This window comes from Salvelinus fontinalis, chromosome 9, assembly GCF_029448725.1.
Source record: "Salvelinus fontinalis isolate EN_2023a chromosome 9, ASM2944872v1, whole genome shotgun sequence".
NCBI classification, from domain to species: Eukaryota; Metazoa; Chordata; class Actinopteri; order Salmoniformes; family Salmonidae; genus Salvelinus; species Salvelinus fontinalis.
Window position 1 is genome coordinate 55305953 of NC_074673.1, and position 18485 is coordinate 55324437.

Consider the following 18485-nt stretch of genomic DNA (forward strand, 5'->3'; position numbering starts at 1 on the left):
TACATGAAATTCACTGCCTGACTGAGGGACCATACAGATAATTGTATATGTGGTGTACAGAGATTGGTTAGTCATTTAAAAATCATGTTAAACACTATTATTACACGTCCATGCAACTTATTGTCTGACTTGTTAAGCACCTTTTGACTCCTGAACTTATTTAGGCTTGCCATAACAAAAAGGTTGAATACTTATTGACTCGAGACATTTCAGCTTTTCATTTTTTAATTAACTTGTAAAAATGTCTCAAAACTGAATTCTACTTTGACACTGTGGGGTATTGTGTGTAGATGAGTGACACAACATCTCAGTTGAACCCATTTTAAATTCAGGCTGTAACACAACAACATGTGGAAAACGTCTAGGGGTGTGAATACTTTCTGAAAGCACTGTAGTACTTAAACCCATGAATAACATAACCCAGCTAAGGACATTTGCCCCAATGGAGGCAAGTTCGCTGCAATCTGTACAGTTCTATGTTCAGCAAATTGGGCTTAATAATGTTAAATAGCTGACTCCGCTACCTGAAGAGGAAATTATTTCAGCCTGTCTGATTGCTGATTACATCTTGACTGGGGAAAGCAGAGGAGATCCGTGGAGGTCTCTGTGTGGCAGCAATTCCAATAATCAGCAGATATGGTCCTGTGTGCTGTAGCAGTGTGTCACAGTCTCAATGCCAGGCTGCCAGCTTCAGAGGTACCTTCTGCTTGGCAGGGTCCAGAGTGGTCACACCCTGCCATTGCAGTGAGCTGACAGCTCTGTGATCTCACTACTAGGAAGATGTCAGAAATAGGCATTCTCCGGGCAAGCTTAGTCTTCAACGTCCATCTGTGAAGGACCCAAGTATTTTTCTTCAACCAAGGTGTCGACATGCTAACAGGGTGTTAGATAGCCCGGGGTCTAGGATTTGCAAGTCAACTTTTGCATTTCATTTTCAGCGGCTGTCATATGGTGTGTATTCAGGTTGTACAAATGTAATATCTCCTTAGAGCAGGATGACAGAGGAAGAGGCCAGAGACAAAGTAATCTCATCTGACTTTAGATCCGTGTACTTGACGTAACACCTTTCAAAGATCTGTCCAGATTCCCAGCAGCAGCCTATCTTGTCAGTACATTCCAACCATAAGTGCACTCAATTGATGACTCCATACAGGTCACATGGGATGTATCCTTCACTTGATCCAGGGCTGTATCAAACTGTGAAACGGAACCAAAATATCCTATTGAAAGTGGCAATCATGCAGTAGAAAGAATAGCAAAGTGGTCTCGGGCCACTGTTTTGGTACAAAGCTGAGGAATGGGGCTGGATAAATGTAACCATTCAAATTCATAAACAGCTAAGGATGCAAGGACGGACCATCCACGATTTTAGCATTATAGTTGAAACTGTGTCTTGAGGCTACACAGTGTTTGTTTACATTTACTTTTTTTACACACATTGGCGTAAAACAAGCCTATACTTTGGGATCTGATGGGGTACGACAGTTGAACTGAGGTCATGAGACATAAGTTATATTCTTCAATAATTAATGGGCACAAATCCTTAATTTATATGCCCCAAAATGTCCAACAGCAGATTGCCCTTTCAAAGTAAAATCCACTCAAACTAATGAGCTTCAAAAGTATTGGTACAGTGACATATTTTATGTTTTGGCTCTGTAATCTAGCAATTTGGATTTGAAATGGCAAATGAATATGAGGTTAAGGTGCAGACTGTCATCTTAGTTTGAGGGTATGTTCATCCATAATGCATGAACCATTTAGAAATGACAGCACTTTTGTACAAAAGTATTGGGACAAACTTGCTTACTGTATGTGTATTAAGAAGTCAAATGTTTGGTATTTGGTCCAATATTCCTAGCAAGCAATAATTACATCAAGCTTGTGACTCTACAAACTTGTTGGATGCATGTGCTGTTTGTTTCAGTTGTTTCAGATTATGTTGTGCCCAATAGAAATTAATGGTAAATAATGTAGTCATTTTGGAGACACTTTTATTGTAAACAAGAACATAATGTTTCTAAATACTTCTACATTCATGTGGATGCAGCAATGATTGCGGACAGTCCTGAATGAACCGTAAATAATGATGATTGAGAAAGTTAATCGCAGAAATAACTTTCTCACTCATCATTATTCGCAATTAATGCAGGACTGTCCATAATCATGAACTATAATATTGTGGTACAAAGACCTCTGAAGACCTATGTCAGAATTAGTTAGCTTTTCACAAGATTTAAAGTTCAGTTCAAAATAAATGTTGTGCTCGAAACACAAAGTTTAGTGAAAAAAACAAGGGGATTCTACATGAGCACAAAAAAAGTATTTCAGGTAGGGCTTCTGTTGCTTTGAGAATCACCTGGAAAACAGGTCAATCTGATATGGAAAGTCCCCTCTGAAATGGAATGCTCTTCATTTCCAAAAAACTGAAAGACAAACATCAGAGCAAAGTGAATGCTCTCCACCAGTTCAATGTGAGTTAGTTGCTGCTCATCATCAACCACTGGAGGCTATTAAGATAACGGGATAGGATATCTAAAGCAAATATGATGCTATTATCCATTCCTTAGACACCTGTTATTTTTGAGAGTGTGCACACTGCTTTATCCAGTCCGTCAACAGGTAGCAGAGTGAATTTATCTTTGAGCTAAAGATTCAAGATGGACTTACAACCTCTGCTGACTGCTCAATTTAACAACCTCAATAAACACATTCATGTCCTGCACAATATTTAGTAGAATATCAAAATGTGCCACAGAACAAATTATGTTTGATGTAAATGCATGAAATTTGGCGTCAACATAGTACAAGTGTATAGTACATAGTACAAGTGTATAGAAAGGCCACATAAAAGATTCCCAAAATAAGTTGGGTGAATTTTGACCCATTCCTCCTGACAGAGCTGGAGTAACCGAGTCAGGTTTGTAGGCCTCCTTGCTCGCACACGCTATTTCAGTTCTTAAGCCATTTTGCCAGAACTTTGGAAGTATGCTTGGGGTCATTGTCCATTTGGAAGACCCATTTGCGACCAAGCTTAACTTCCTGACTGATGTCTTGAGATGTTGCTTCAATATATTCACATAATTTTCCTCCTCATGAAGTCATCTATTTTGTGAAGAGCACCAATCCCTCCTGCAGCAAAGCACCCCCACAACATGATACTGCCACCCCCGTGCTTCACGGTTGGGATGGTGTTCTTCGGCTTGCAAGCGTCATCCTTTTCCCTCCAAATGTAACGATGGTCATCATGGCCAAACAGTCCTATTTTTGTTTCATCAGACCAGAGAACAGTTCTCCAAAAAGTATGATCTTTGTCCCCATGTGCAGTTGCAAAACCGTATTCTGGATTTTTTATGGCGGTTTTGGAGCAGTGACTTCTTCCTTGCTGATTGGCCTTTCAGGTTATGTCGATATAGGACTTGTTTTACTGTGGATATAGATACTTATGTACCTTTATCCAGCATCTTCACAAGGTCCTTTGCTTTTTTTCTGGGATTGATTTGAACTTTTCTCACCAAAGTACGTTCATCTCTAGGAGACAGAACGCGTCTCGTTCCTGAGCGGTATGATGGCTGTGTGGTCCCATGGTGTTTATACTTGCATACTGTTGTTTGTACAGATGAACGCGGTAACTTTTAGGTGTTTGGAAATTGTTCCCAAGGATGATCCAGACTTGTGGAGGTCTACAATTGTTTTCTGAGGGCTTGGCTGATTTCTTTAGATTTTCCCATTTTTCAAGCAAAGAGGCACTGAGTTTGAGTTTGAAGGTAGGCCTTGAAATACATCCACAGTGACTCAAATGATGTCAATTAGCCTATCAGAAGCATCAAAAGCCATGACATCATTTTCTGGAATTTTCCAAGCTGTTTAAAGGCACAGTCAACTTAGTGTATGTAATCTTCTGACCCACTGGAATTGTGATAGAGTGAATAATATATAAAATAATCTGTCTGTAAACAATTGTTGGAAAAATGACATGTGTCATGCACAAAGTAGATGTCCTAATCGACTTGCCAAAACAATAGTTTGCTAACAATACATTTGTGGAGTGTTTGAAAAACGAGTTTTAATGACTCCAACCTAAGTGTATGTAAACTTCCCACTTCAACTGTATATGGTGAGGAGGGGGGTTGCTTGGTTCTAGACTTTGTTTTTATGTTCGCTCCAGTGCTTAGACGTGGAGTGCAAATGCTTTAACTAGGAGCGGTTTGACAGTAGGATTTTAATAGCATGGGTTTTTTGATGAAAACGCCTGATGGATCTATTTTTGAAGCCCGTGCCAAGTATTGAAGTTCTCTGCGGATGAAGTGGGTAAAGATTTTTTAACGCCAGAAACATTGTTTTCCATGGCACCTCGTCTACTTTTCCATGAACCATAAACTTTAAACAGCTGGCAGCAATGCAAGGAGCAACACCATTCTGGACCAACAGCTTCTGATGTAACACACATTCTCTCTGTTTCACGCATAATTTTCTATAACAAAGCCAGCTTTTTCGGTTTATCGCCTTCCCTGGGATATGTCACCTCTGGAGTGACAATATACAGTCCACTCGCACTGCAGTTAAAAACAGCACTTCTTGGTAGTCGTCTTTGAAGGCATTCACAAGTCAAGATCAGGGTGACTGTATCCAGTTATTACTGTTCATTTCCATGTAAAATTATTTTACAAATGTTCCATCCTGCGAATAAATCACTTTTCTCCTTGGTAACTTGGTATTTCGTGGACAAAACCGGAAGTGTCATTCAAAAACTTTATAAAGCATATAAATAGATGTTAATAGCCATACATTAAATACATTTTATGAGCCCTACATTAAAGACATTTAATGAGCCCAAGCCCAAAATAGCTGATGATTGTGCCGTTATCCAATACATAATGTATATGATTAAGTATACTGCACATTACACACGACAGAAAAACATAAAAGCCCATAGATGTAGCCTTGGGTAACTAAATGAAACAATTTCTTCTGAGAGTGAACTGTATTACTGTACTATATTGTATTATATTGTTATATGGACTGGAATTACACACATTGTTCAAGCCATGATCAAGTAGGGAGAGAACATGCGATTCTGGTGCAGCATATGTGGCTGACAAAGTATAAGCTAGCGAATTCGATTTGATGTTTGAAATATAATAGGGCCTATTTGTATAATAAGTAGACTGAGACATATACAGTGTATACCTTTCATAATATTTCCCCTGATGTTATTAGCCAACCTCCTCTTTTTCTCTCTATTGTTGCTTCATTCCTTCCTCGCTTTCAACAGTTAAATGAAATAAGTTTCATAGTCCTTATCTTCATCATTCTATTGACATCCTTGAATAATATAGGACTAGAATGAGATGCAGAAGGCTCTTCACGAAGATTGAATTGATATCGGTGTAAATAAATAACTGCTATAGCCTACCGCCATCGCTCGTTCGATCTTATTTCAAACTACCTGGAGTTTTATTGGCTGCTGTATATTTACATTCAGAAAACAAGATATTGCATCCCTCTTCCAATATAAATGCAAAAAAAAATATGTCAAGCAAGCTATTTTTTTATTTTTTCTGCATGGGACTCCAAGAGCTAAGGAGCATTTTTTAAGGAGAGAGGCCAGCAGGGCACAGGTGCATGCTATGGTGGAAAAATTACAAGATTATGTTATAATATTATGATGTTATAATGTTTGTTTTATGCAACAGAATAGAGTATTCTGCTAGGATAGGGGGCAGCATTTACACGTTTGGATGAAAAGCATACCCAAATTCAACTGCCAGCTACTCATCCCCAGAAGATAAGATATGCATATTGTCAGTAGATTTGGATAGAAAACACTCTGACATTTCTAAACTGTTTGAATCATGTCTGTGAGTATAACATATCTTATTTAGCAGGCAAAACCCCGAGGACAAACCATTCAGATTTTTTTTTTAGGTCACTCTCTTTTCAATTAGGTTTCATTGGGAAACCAGATTTCTAATTGACCTGCTTGCAGTTCCTACCGCTTCCACTGGATGTCAACAGTCTCGAGAAATTGGTTGAGGTTATTCCTTTGTGTAATGAAGAAGTAGCCCTGTTCAGAACGACGGTCGAATGAAGTGGACTGTTTGTTAGAGGCGCTTAACGAGAAAGCATTCTACAGTTTGTTTTATTCCTGTATTGAACACAGATCATCCTGTGTCGATTATTAACCTTTCACGAGTATCTACCCCGGGTCCGGGAGCACCCCCCACCCCCCCCCCCACACTGAGTAGCATCGCTAGCATAGCGTCACAATTAAATAGTAGCATCTAAATATCATTAAATCACAAGTCCAAGACACCTAATGAAAGATACAGATCCTGTGAATAAAGCCACCATTTCAGATTTTTTAAATGTTTTACAGGGAAGACAAAATATGTAAATCTATTAGCTAACCACGTTAGCAAAAGACACAATTTTGCTTTGTCCACCATTTTCTCTCTCCACCAGTAGCTATCACCAATTCGGCCAAATAAAGATATTGATAGCCACTAACCAAGAAAAAACCTCATCAGATGACAGTCTGATAACATATTTATGGTATAGGATAGGTTTCGTTAGAAAAATTTGCATATTTCAGGTATAAATCATAGTTTACAATTGCACCCACCATCACAACTCGACTAGAATAACTACACAGAGCAACGTGTATTACCTAATTACTAATCATAAAACATTTCGTAAAAATACACAGCATACGCTAATTGAAAGACACAGATCCTGTGAATACAGACAATATTTCTGATTTTCTAAGTGTCTTACAGCGAAAACACAATAAATCGTTATATTAGCATACCACATGTGCAAACATTACCAGAGCATTGATTCTAGCCAAAGAGAGCGATAACGTAAATATCGCCAAAATATATTAATTTTTTCACTAACCTTCTCAGAATTCTTCAGATGACACTCCTGTAACATCATATTACAACATACATATAGAGTTTGTTCGAAAATGTGCATATTTAGCCACCAAAATCATGGTTAGACAATGACAAAAGTAGCCCAGCTGGTCAGAAAATGTCGTGCACCATATTAGACAGTGATCTAGTCTTAAACATAAATACTCATAAACTTGGCAAAAAAATATAGGGTGGACAGCGATTGATAGACAATTTAATTCTTAATACAATCGCGGAATTACATTTTTTAAATTATCCTTACTTTTCAATACAGGTTGCGCCAAGCAAAGCTACACCTAACAAAATGGCGGAACTTGCGTTTTAACATTTTTCTACAGAACAACGATTTATCATCTTAAATATTTCTTACTATGAGGTGATCTTCCATCAGAATCTTGGGCAATGTATCCTTTCTTGGGTCTAATCTTCTTTTGGTCGAAAGATGTCCTCTTGTCTGTCGAAATGCCCACTAACGTTCGACCGGGATCCCGAAACGTGCCCGGCGCTTCAAAGTGCACAACAAAGCAATGCCTCAAAATCGCACTAAACGGATATAAATTGCTATGAAACGGTTCAAATTAACTACCTTATGATGCTGTTAACACCTATATCGAGTAAAAATATGACCGGAGAAATTTTACTGGCTAAACTAAAGCTTGGAAGGAGGCGAGTTCGATGTCCTTCGCGCGCCAGGCGCAGGCAGCGAAAGGAAGTTACTTCTGGTATTTGGTGATTTATAGAGGCACTGATTGCGCAATCGACTCCATTCAAAGCGTCATCACGTACTGACACCCAGGGGAAGACGTAAGCAGTGTCTGTTTCTCCATAGCATTTACAGTGACCTTTAAACTGACTCCAGATCAGTGGCCAAGATGTCTGAAATCTGACTCCATATCAGGAAAAGTGCTGTAGAATGAGTTCTGTTCCACTCAGAGACAAAATTCCAACGGCTATAGAAACTAGAGATTGTTTTCTATCCAATAATAATAATATGCATATTGTACGAGCAAGAATTGAGTACTAGGCAGTTTAATCTGTAGAGCAAATTATGCTAATGCGAAACAGCACCCCCTATAGTTGCAAGAAGTTAACGTTAAAAAATACCTAAAGTTGTATTACAAAAGTAGTTTGACATTTTTTGGCAAAGTTTACAGGTGACCTTTGAGATATTTGTAGTCACGTTTGAGCAATTTGGAAGCAGTGTTTTTCTGGATCAAACGCGCTAAATAAATTGACATTTTGGATATATATCGACGGAACAAAAGGAACATTTGTGATGTTTATGGGACATATTGGAGTGCCAACAACAGAAGCTCGTCAAAGGTAATGTCACGAATCCCGCTCCCTGAGTCTGTTTTTGCCTGTGTTCTGTCCTGGAGTGTTTTTCCGGTGTCCTGGAACGCACCCTGTCTGGTTGCCGGGCGACGTAGCTAGTTGGGAGATCTCTGATTACCCGCACCTGTATCCCATCAGCTATTTGCACACCTGGTCCTGATCATCACCCCTCCACTTCATAAGCTCTGACCTGACATCCATTCCCTGCCGGATCCTTAGCCATGAACAGTATGTTGTGCCAGCGTATCAGCCTCCAGTTTGATAGAGTTTGTTTTGTTGTTTTGTACGTCTTGCTTGCCTTGAACTTACCTCCGTTTGTTCTGTCTACAGTCATTCACCCGGAACACTCACCCCATTCCTGCCTGGTCGTCGGTGGCTTCTGTTACTCCCTTGGATCTGCCTATTCACTCCCATCAACTCACCTCCGCTGCCCGCTCCGCCACCTGGATCTTTCTACCTCTACGTTTAAACTTGTAAATAAATACTCACCTTCATCCTACTCTCCTTGTCCTGGTCTGCTTCTGGGTTTTACTTTAGAAAACCGTGACAGGTAAGGCATGAATTCTATTTTTATTTCTGCGTTTTGTGTCGCGCCTGCAGGGTTGAAATATGCTTATCTCTTTGTTTACAATGGTGCTAACTCAGATAATAGCATTGTTTGCTTTCGCCGAAAAGCCTATTTGAATTCTGACATGTTGGCTGGATTCACAACCAGTGTAGCTTTAATTTGGTAACGTTCATGTGTGATTTAATGAAAGTTTGATTTTCATAGTAATTAATTTGAATATGGTGCTCTGGCTTTTTGCCAAGTGAGACAGTAGCGTCCCGCCTAAACTCAGATTTTTGGATATAAATATGAACTTTACCAAAAAAAACATACAGGTATTGTGTAACATGAAGTCCTATGAGTGTCATCTGATGAAGATCATCAAAGGATAGTGATTCATTTTATCTCTATTTCTGTTTTTTGTTACTCGTCTCTTTGGCTGGAAAAATGGCTGTATTTTTCTGTGGCTATCTACTGACCTAACATAATCGTTTGGTGTGCTTTCGCCGTAAATCCTTCTTGAAATCAAACATGTTGGATGAATTCACAACAAGTGTAGCTTTAATTTTTTTATCTTTCAATTGTGATTTCATGAAAGTTGGATTTTTATAGTAATATATTTGAATTTGGAGCGCTGCATTTTTACTAGCTTTTGGCCAAGTGGACGGTAGCGTCCCACATATCCTATAGAAGTTAACTTCTCTGTGCTACGGATCCCTTCAGCGGGATCATTTTCCTAAACAACCGCTGAATTGCAGGGCGCAAAATATTACTAAAATATTTATTATCATGCAATCACAAGTGAAATATACCAAAGCACAGCTTAGCTTGTTGTTAATCCACCTATCGTGTCAGATTTTGAAAATATGCTTTACAGCGAAAGCAATCCAAGCTTTTGTGAGTATCAATCAATGCTAGAACAGCTAGCCCTAAATTAGCATGGTCGCGAAAATCAGAAAAGCAATGGAATTAATCGCTTACCTTTGATAATCTTCGGATGTTTGCACTCACGAAACTCCCAGTTACACAATAGATGTTATTTTTGTTCGATAAATATTACTTTTAAAACTAAAAAATGCCATTTGGGTTGCGCGTTATGTTCAGAAAACTACAGCCGCGTTCCGTTCGACAAAAATTCCAAAAAGTATCCATAATGTTTGTAGAAACATGTCAAATGTTTTTTATAATCAATCCTCAGGTTGTTTTTAACATACATAATCGATAATATTTCAACATTTCAATATCCTATTCAATAAAAGAGAGAAAGAAAATGGAGAGCTAATCTCGCGAGCGGGAACTAATCAAAGGACACCTGACTAGTTTTGAAAAATCTCGCTAATTTTTCTAAATAAAAGCCTGAAACTGTCTAATCGCATTGAATTTATCACCTGAAAGAGGTAGGCTAGGACATTTCCAGTTGAAGTCGGAAGTTTACATACACTTGGGTTGGAGTAATTAAAACTCGTTTCTCAGCCACTCCACAAATTTCTTGTTAACAAACTATAGTTTTGGCAAGTCAATTAGGACATCTACTTTGTGCATGACACAAGTAATCTTTCCAAACAATTGTTTACAAACAGATTATTTCACTTATAATTCAATTTAACACTATTCCAATAGGCCAGAAGTGTTAATACGATTAAGGGAGGGTTATCTAGGTGAATTCTATTTCTATGTTGGCCTAGTATGGTTCCCAATCAGAGGCAGCTGTTTATCGTTGTCTCTGATTGGGCATCATATTTAGGCAGCCATTTCCCCATTGTGCTTTGTGGGATCTTGTCAATGTATAGTTTCCTGTGAGCATTATTATAGCTTCACGTTTCATTTGTTCGTTTTTTTGTTTGAAGTTTTCTATTCCAAAATAAAGGATGGAAACATACCATGCTGGATCTTGGTCTACTCCTTATGACGATTATGACAAATACACTAAGTTGAATGTACCTGTAAACGGCTTGGAAAATTCCAGAAAATGTCATTGCTTTAGAAGCTTTTGATAGGCTAATTGACATACTTTGAGTCAATTGGAGGTGTACCTGTGGATATATTCCAAGGCCTACCTTAAAATTCAGTGCCTCTTTGCTTGACATCATGAAAAATCATGAAAAGTCTAGTTCATCCTTGGGAGCAATTTCCAAACACCTGAAGGTACCACGTTCATCTGTACAAACAATAGAATGCAAGTATGAACACCATGGGACCACACAGCCATCATACCGCTCAGGAAAGAGACACGTTCTGTCTCCTAGAGATGAACGTACTTTGGTGCAAAAAGTGCAAATCAATCTCAGAACAACAGCAAAGGACCTTGTGAAGATGCTGGAGGAAACAGGTAGAAAAGTATCTATATCCACAGTAAAACGAGTCCTATATCAACATAACCCGAAGACCGCTCAGCAAGTAAGAAGCCACTGCTCCAAAACTGCCATATTAAAGCCAGACTACGGTTTGCAAATGCACATGGGGACAAAGATCATACTTTGAGAAATATCCGCCGGTCTGATGAAAGAAAAAAAAAACAGTTTGGCCAAAATGACCATTGTTATGTTTGCAGGAAAAGGGGGGAGGCTTTCAAGCCGGAAAACACCATCCCAACCGTGAAGTACGTGGGTGGCAGCATCATGTTGTGGGGGTGCTTTGCTGCAGGAGGGACTGGTGCACTTCACAATATAGATGACATCATGAGGGAGGAAAATTATGTGAATATTTTGAAGTAACATCTCAAGACATCAGTCAGGAAGTTAAAGCTTGGTCGCAAATGGACAATGACCCCAAGCATACTTCCAAAGTTGTGGCAAAATGACAACAAAGTCAAGGTATTGGAGTGGCCATCACAAAGCCCTGACCTCAATCCAATAAAAAATTTGTGGGCAGATTTTTTGAAGACATGGCTAAAGGTCAATCAGATTTTTGAACATGATCCCTAGCTGTGTGTTGCCGCTTTGAATGTTGTCTGTAACTTGTGAGGTGTGGAAACACTTTAATGCTTTTATGAATTTTGTCGTCTTGCTTGTCCTATGTTGCTATGTCTTGTTCTATTGTCTATATTGTAATTGTTTTTAATAACCTGCCCAGGGACTGCGGTTGAAAATTAGCCGTCTGGCTAAAACCGTCACTTTTACTGAAACGTTGATTAATGTGCACTGTCCCTGTAAAAATAAAATCCAACTCAAATCAGTCTCAGTTACACCAGCTCTGTCAGGAGGAATGGGCCAAAACTCATCCGAACTTATCGTGGGAAGCTTGTGGAAGGCTACCCGGAACGTTTGACCCAAGTTAAAACAGTTTAAAGGCAATGCTACCAAATACTAATTGAGTGTGTGTAAACTTCTGACCCACTGGGAATGTGATGAAAAAAATTAAAGCTGAAAAATCATTCTCTACTATTATTCTGACATTTCACATTCTTAAAATAAAGTGGTGATCCTAACTGACCTAAGACAGGGAATTTTTACTAGGATTAAATGTCAGGAATTGTGAAAAACTGAGTTTAAATGTATTTGGCTAAGGTGTATGCAAACTTCTGACTTCAACTGTGTGTATATATAGGGCTATATATTAATCTAGAACAGGATTATCTATTTGAATTGAGTTGATGGAGAGAGAGAAAAACAGCGAGAGAGTGCTTGCCCGTGCACTTCTTGCAATAGACTACATCCAGTTTGCTGAGTAAAGTGTTGGAGGCTATTTTGTAAATGACATCGCCAAAGTCAAGGATTGATAGGATAGTCAGTTTTACTAGGGTATATAGGGCAGCATGAGTGAAGGAGGCTTGGTCGCGAAATAGGAAGCCGATTAAATTTTGGATTGGAGATGCTTAATGTGAGTCTGGAAGGAGAGTTTACAGTCTAAACAGACACCTAGGTATTTGTAGTTCTCCACTTATTCTAAGTCAGATCCGTCCAGAGTAGTGATGCTAGTCAGACGGGCGGGCGCGGGCAGCAATTGGTTGAAGAGCATGCATTTAGTTTTACCTGCATCTAAAAGCAGTTTGAGGCCACGGAAGGAGAGTTGTATGGCATTGCAGCTCGTTTGGAGGTTTGTTAAAAACTTCTTCAGGATTGGTGGGTCCCCTGTGGGACGGTTGAGCTAATGTAGGCTATTGCAAGTAGCATGAAGTTGTAAGTAACAAGAACATTTACCAGGAAATAGACATATCTGATATTGACAGAAAGCTTAAATTCTAGTTCATGTAACTGCACTGTCCAATTTACAGTAGCTATTAGAGTGAAGAATACCATGCTATTGTTTGAGGAGAGTGCTCAGTTTTGAACATTAAAAGTTATTAATAAACAAATTAGGCACATTTGGGCAGTCTTGATACAAAACAGAAATGCAATGGTTCATTGGATCAGCCTAAAACTTTGCACATACACTGACAACATCTAGTGGCCAATATCTAATCTGGAAAATGGGGCCAATCCTTAACCTCTTAACAGTGCTCAAAGAATTGCCAGATGTATACAGAATGGTGTCGTCTGCGTAGAGGTGGATCAGAGACTCACCAGCAGCAAGAGCGACATCATTGATGCATCCAGAGAAAAGAGTCGGCCCAAGAATTGAACCCTGTTGCACTCCCATAGACTGCCACAGGTCTGGACAACAGGCCCTCCGATTTGACTGAACTCTATCTGAGAAGTAGTTGGTGTTCCAGGCGAAGCAGTCATTTGAGAAGCCAAGGCTATTAAGTCTGCCAATAAGAATGCGATTGACAGTGTCGAAGCATTGGCTAGGTCGATGAAAACAGCTGCACAGTACTGTCTTATATCGATGGTGGTTACAACCTTGAGCATGGTTGAGGTGCACCCATGACCAGCTCGGAAACCAGATCAAATCAAATTTTATTTGTCACATACACATGGTTAGCAGATGTTAATGCGAGTGTAGCGAAATGCTTGTGCTTCTAGTTCCGACAATGCAGTAATAACCAACAAGTAATCTAACCTAACAATTCCACAACTACTACCTTATACACACAAGTGTAAAGGGATAAAGAATATGTACATAAAGATATATGAATGAGTGATGGTACAGAACGGCATAGGCAAGATGCAGTAGATGGTATAGAGTACAGTATATACATATGAGATGAGTAATGTAGGGTATGTAAACATAGTGGCATAGTTTAAAGTGGATAGTGATACATGTATTACATAAAGATGGCAAGATGCAGTAGATGATATAGAGTACAGTATATACATATACACGTGAGATGAGTAATGTAGGGTATGTAAACATTATATTAAGTGGCATTGTTTAAAATGGCTAGTGATACATGTATTACATAATTTCCATCAATTCCCATTATTAAAGTGGCTGGAGTTGAGTCAGTATGTTGGCAGCGGCCGCTAAATGTTAGTGGTGGCTGTTTAACTTCTTATGGCTGCAGGGGGTGTATTGAAAAACTGGAAAATGTGCCCATTTTCAAACGGCCTCTTAATCAATTTTTGCTCTAAAAATATGCATATTATTACTACTATTGGATAGAAAACAGTCTCTAGTTTCTAAAAACGTTTGAATTATTTCTCTAAGTGGAACAGAACTATTTTTACAGCCCATTTCCTATCCGGATTTGAGATTTCCAAAATCGATGTCTCTCTTCAAGACCTTGTCTATAAAAGGGCATGTCACTTGGGACCATAGAAACACGTCATACGCCTTCCACTGGGTGTCATGCGGAAGTGAGAGCAGAAAGGACTTGAATATCTCGTTCAGGGCTTGAATACAGCCTCTTGGAGTGAGAGGACCGCCATAATTTTTTTTCCCCCAGGCGCGAAGTTGGACTTTGTATTGCCTCCAGTAAAACTGTCGTTATACGTGAATATAGTCTCCGGCTTCGATTTGACTTGATACATGTCACAATATCATCCCAAAGTATGTTTTTTCAATATAGTTTAATTATATTACTGAAATTTATTCGGGACTTTAGACGTGATGCTTTGGAAGAATTGTTTGAAGAAGGAGAGGTTAGCGCCGCACGGCCAGTGTGCTTGCTAATTCGAGGGAAATAGTTCGTTCTGGATCCCAAACAGACTGTACTGGACAATGGACCCCTTTACAACATTCTGATGGAAGATCAACAAAGATAAGGACCCAATTTGGGATGCTTTTTCATATATCTGTCGAACTGTGCTATGCTACCGTTTGACTAGAATCAATGCTGCCGTGTGCTAGCTAATGTAGTAAGCTAATATAACGATATATTGTGTTTTCGTTGTAAAACACTTCAAAAATCGGAAATATTGGCTCTATTCACACGATCTTTGTCTTTCATTAGCTATCCACCATATATTTTTCTGAAATGTTTTATGATGTGTAAGTAGTTGACGTTGGTGTTTGTATTTTCTCTGGCTACTCCCGTGCGATTTCAGACTGTAGCTATGATGGGAGCAGTAATGTAAAACTGATTTATAGCTAAAATATGCAAATTTTTTGAACAAAACATAGATTTATTGTGTAACATGTTATAGGACTGTCATCTGAGGTAGTTTTTTCTAGGTTATTTAGGTTGGTTCTATGTTAGTTAGGTTGGCTTGTGCATGCTACTTGAATCCTACTTGTCCTGTGAAAAATGTCTGTCCTCGTTTTTATTTGGTGGTGAGCTAACATAAATATATGTGGTGTTTTCTCTGTAAAAAATTTCAAAAATGTTGGCTGGATTGACAAGATGTTTATCTTTCAAATGCTGTATTGGACTTGTTAATGTGTGAAAGTTAAATATTGAAGAAAAAAAAATGATTTTGAATTTCGCGCCCTGCAATAGAGCTGGATGTTGTCATAAGTGTACCGACGTCGGGACAGCCCGCCTAACAGGTTAACAGTCTGATGGCCTTGAGATAGAAGCTGTTTTTCAGTCTCTCGGTCCCTGCTTTGATGCACCTGTACTGACCTCACCTTCTGGATGATAGCGGGGTGAACAGGCAGTGGCTTGGGTGGTTGTTGTCCTTGATGATCTTTATGGCCTTCCTGTGACATCGGGTGGTGTAGGTGTCCTGGAGGGCAGGTAGTTTGCCCCCGGTGATGCGTTGCGCAGACCTCACTACCCTCTGGAGAGCCTTACGGTTGTGGGCGGAGCAGTTGCCGTGCCAGGCGGTGATACAGCCCGACAGGATGCTCTCGATTGTGCATCTGTAGAAGTTTGTGTGCTTTTGGTGACAAGCCGAATTTCTTCAGCCTCCTGATGTTGAAGAGGCGCTGCTGCGCCTTCTTCACAACGCTGTCTGTGTGGGTGGACCAATTCAGTTTGTCCGTGATGTGTACACCGAGGAACTTAACTTTCCACCTTCTCCACTACTGACCCGTCGATGTGGATAGGGGGGTGCTCCCTCTGCTGTTTCCTGAAGTCCACAATCATCTCCTTTGTTTTGTTGACGTTGAGTGTGAGGTTCTTTTCCTGACACCACACTCCAAGGGCCCTCACCTCCTCCCTGTAGGCCGTCTCGTCGTTGTTGGTAATCAAACCTACCACTGTAGTGTCATCCGCAAACTTGATGATTGAGTTGGAGGCGTGCATGGCCACGCAGTCGTGGGTGAACAGGGAGTACAGGAGAGGGCTCAGAACGCACCCTTGTGGGGCCCCAACGTTGAGGATCAGCGGGGTAGAGATGTTGTTTACCTACCCTCACCACCTGGGGGCGGCCCGTCAGGAAGTCCAGGACCCAGTTGCACAGGGCGGGGTCGAGACCCAGGGTCTCGAGCTTGATGACGAGTTTGGAGGGTACTATGGTGTTAAATGCTGAGCTGTAGTCAATGAACAGCATTCTCACATAGGTATTCCTCTTGTCCAGATGGGTTAGGGCAGTGTGCAGTGTGGTTGCGATTGCGTCGTCTGTGGACCTATTGGGTCGGTAAGCAAATTGGAGTGGGTCTAGGGTGTCCGGTAGGGTGGAGGTGATATGGTCCTTGACTAGTCTCTCAAAGCACTTCATGATGACGGAAGTGAGTGCTACGGGGCGGTAGTCGTTTAGCTCAGTTACCTTAGCTTTCTTGGGAACAGGAACAATGGTGGCCCTCTTGAAGCATGTGGGAACAGCAGACTGGGATAAGGATTGATTGAATATGTCCGTAAACACACCAGCCAGCTGGTCTGCGCATGCTCTGAGGACGTGGCTGGGAATGCAGTCTGGGCCTGCAGCCTTGCGAGGGTTAACACGTTTAAATGTTTTACTCACCTCGGCTGCAGTGAAGGAGAGCCCGCAGGTTTTGGTAGCGGGCCGTGTCAGTGGCACTGTATTGTCCTCAAAGCAAGCAAAAAAGTTATTTAGCCTGTCTGGGAGCAAGACATCCTGGTCCGCGACCGTGGGGCTGGTTTTCTTTTTGTAATCCGTGATTGACTGTAGACCCTGCCACATACCTCTTGTGTCTGAGCTGTTGAATTGCGACTCTATTTTGTCTCTGTACTGGGAATTAGCTTGTTTGATTGCCTTGCAGAGAGAATAGCTACACTGTTTGTATTCGGTCATGTTTCCGGTCACCTTGCCCTGGTTAAAAGCAGTGGTTCGCGCTTTCAGTTTCACGCGAATGCTGCCGTCAATCACGGTTTCTAGTTTGGGAATGTTTTAATCGTTGCTGTGGGTACGGCATCGTCAATGCGCTTTCTAATGAACTCGCTCACCGACTCAGCATATTCGTCAATGTTGTTGTTGGACGCAATGCGGAACATATTCCAATCCGTGTGATCAAAGCAGTCTTGAAGCGTGGAATCAGATTGGTCGGACCAGTGTTGAACAGACCTGAGCGAGGGAGCTTGTTGTTTTAGTTTCTGTTTGTAGGCTGGAAGCAACAAAATGGAGTCGTGGTCAACTTTTCCGAAAGGAGGGCGGGGGAGGGCCTTATATGCGTCGCGGAAGTTAGTATAACAATGATCCAAGGTTTTACCAGCCCTGGTAGCACAATCGATATGCTGATAGAATTTAGGGAGTTTTGTTTTCAGATTAGCCTTGTTAAAATCCCCAGCTACGATGAATGCAGCCTCAGGGTGTGTGGTTTCCAGTTTACAAACAGTCAGATAAAGTTCGTTCAGGGCCATCGATGTGTCTGCCTAGGGGGGAATATATACGGCTGTGATTATAATCGAAGAGAATTCCCTTGGTAGATAATGCGGTCGACATTTGATTGTGAGGAGTTCTAGATCAGGTGAACAGAATGGCTTGAGTTCCTGTATGTTGCTATGATCACACCACGTCTCGTTAATCATAAGGCATACACCCCCGCCCCTCTTCTTACCAGAAAGATGTATGTTTCTGTCGGCGCGATGCGTGAAGAAACCAGCTGGCTGCACCGACTCCGTTAGCGTCTCTTGAGTTTGCCATGTTTCCATGAAGCAGAGAACGTTACAATCTCTGATGTCTCTCTGGAATGTTACCCGTGCTCGGATTTCATCAACCTTATTGTCAAGAGATTGCATAGTGGAGAAGGTACGGTGGGATTCGAAATGGTCGGTGGTCTGTTTGTTAACTTGGCTTTTGAAGATTTTAGAAAGACAGGGCAGAATGGATATAGGTCTACAACAGTTTGGGTCTAGAGTGTCTCCCCCTTTGAAGAGGGGGATGACCGTGGCAGCTTTCAAATCTTTGGATTTCTCAGACGATACGAAAGAGAGGTTGAACAGGCTAGTAATAGGGGGTGCAACCATTTCGGCGGATAATTTTAGAAAGCGAGGGTCCAGATTGTCTAGCTGTAGGGATCCA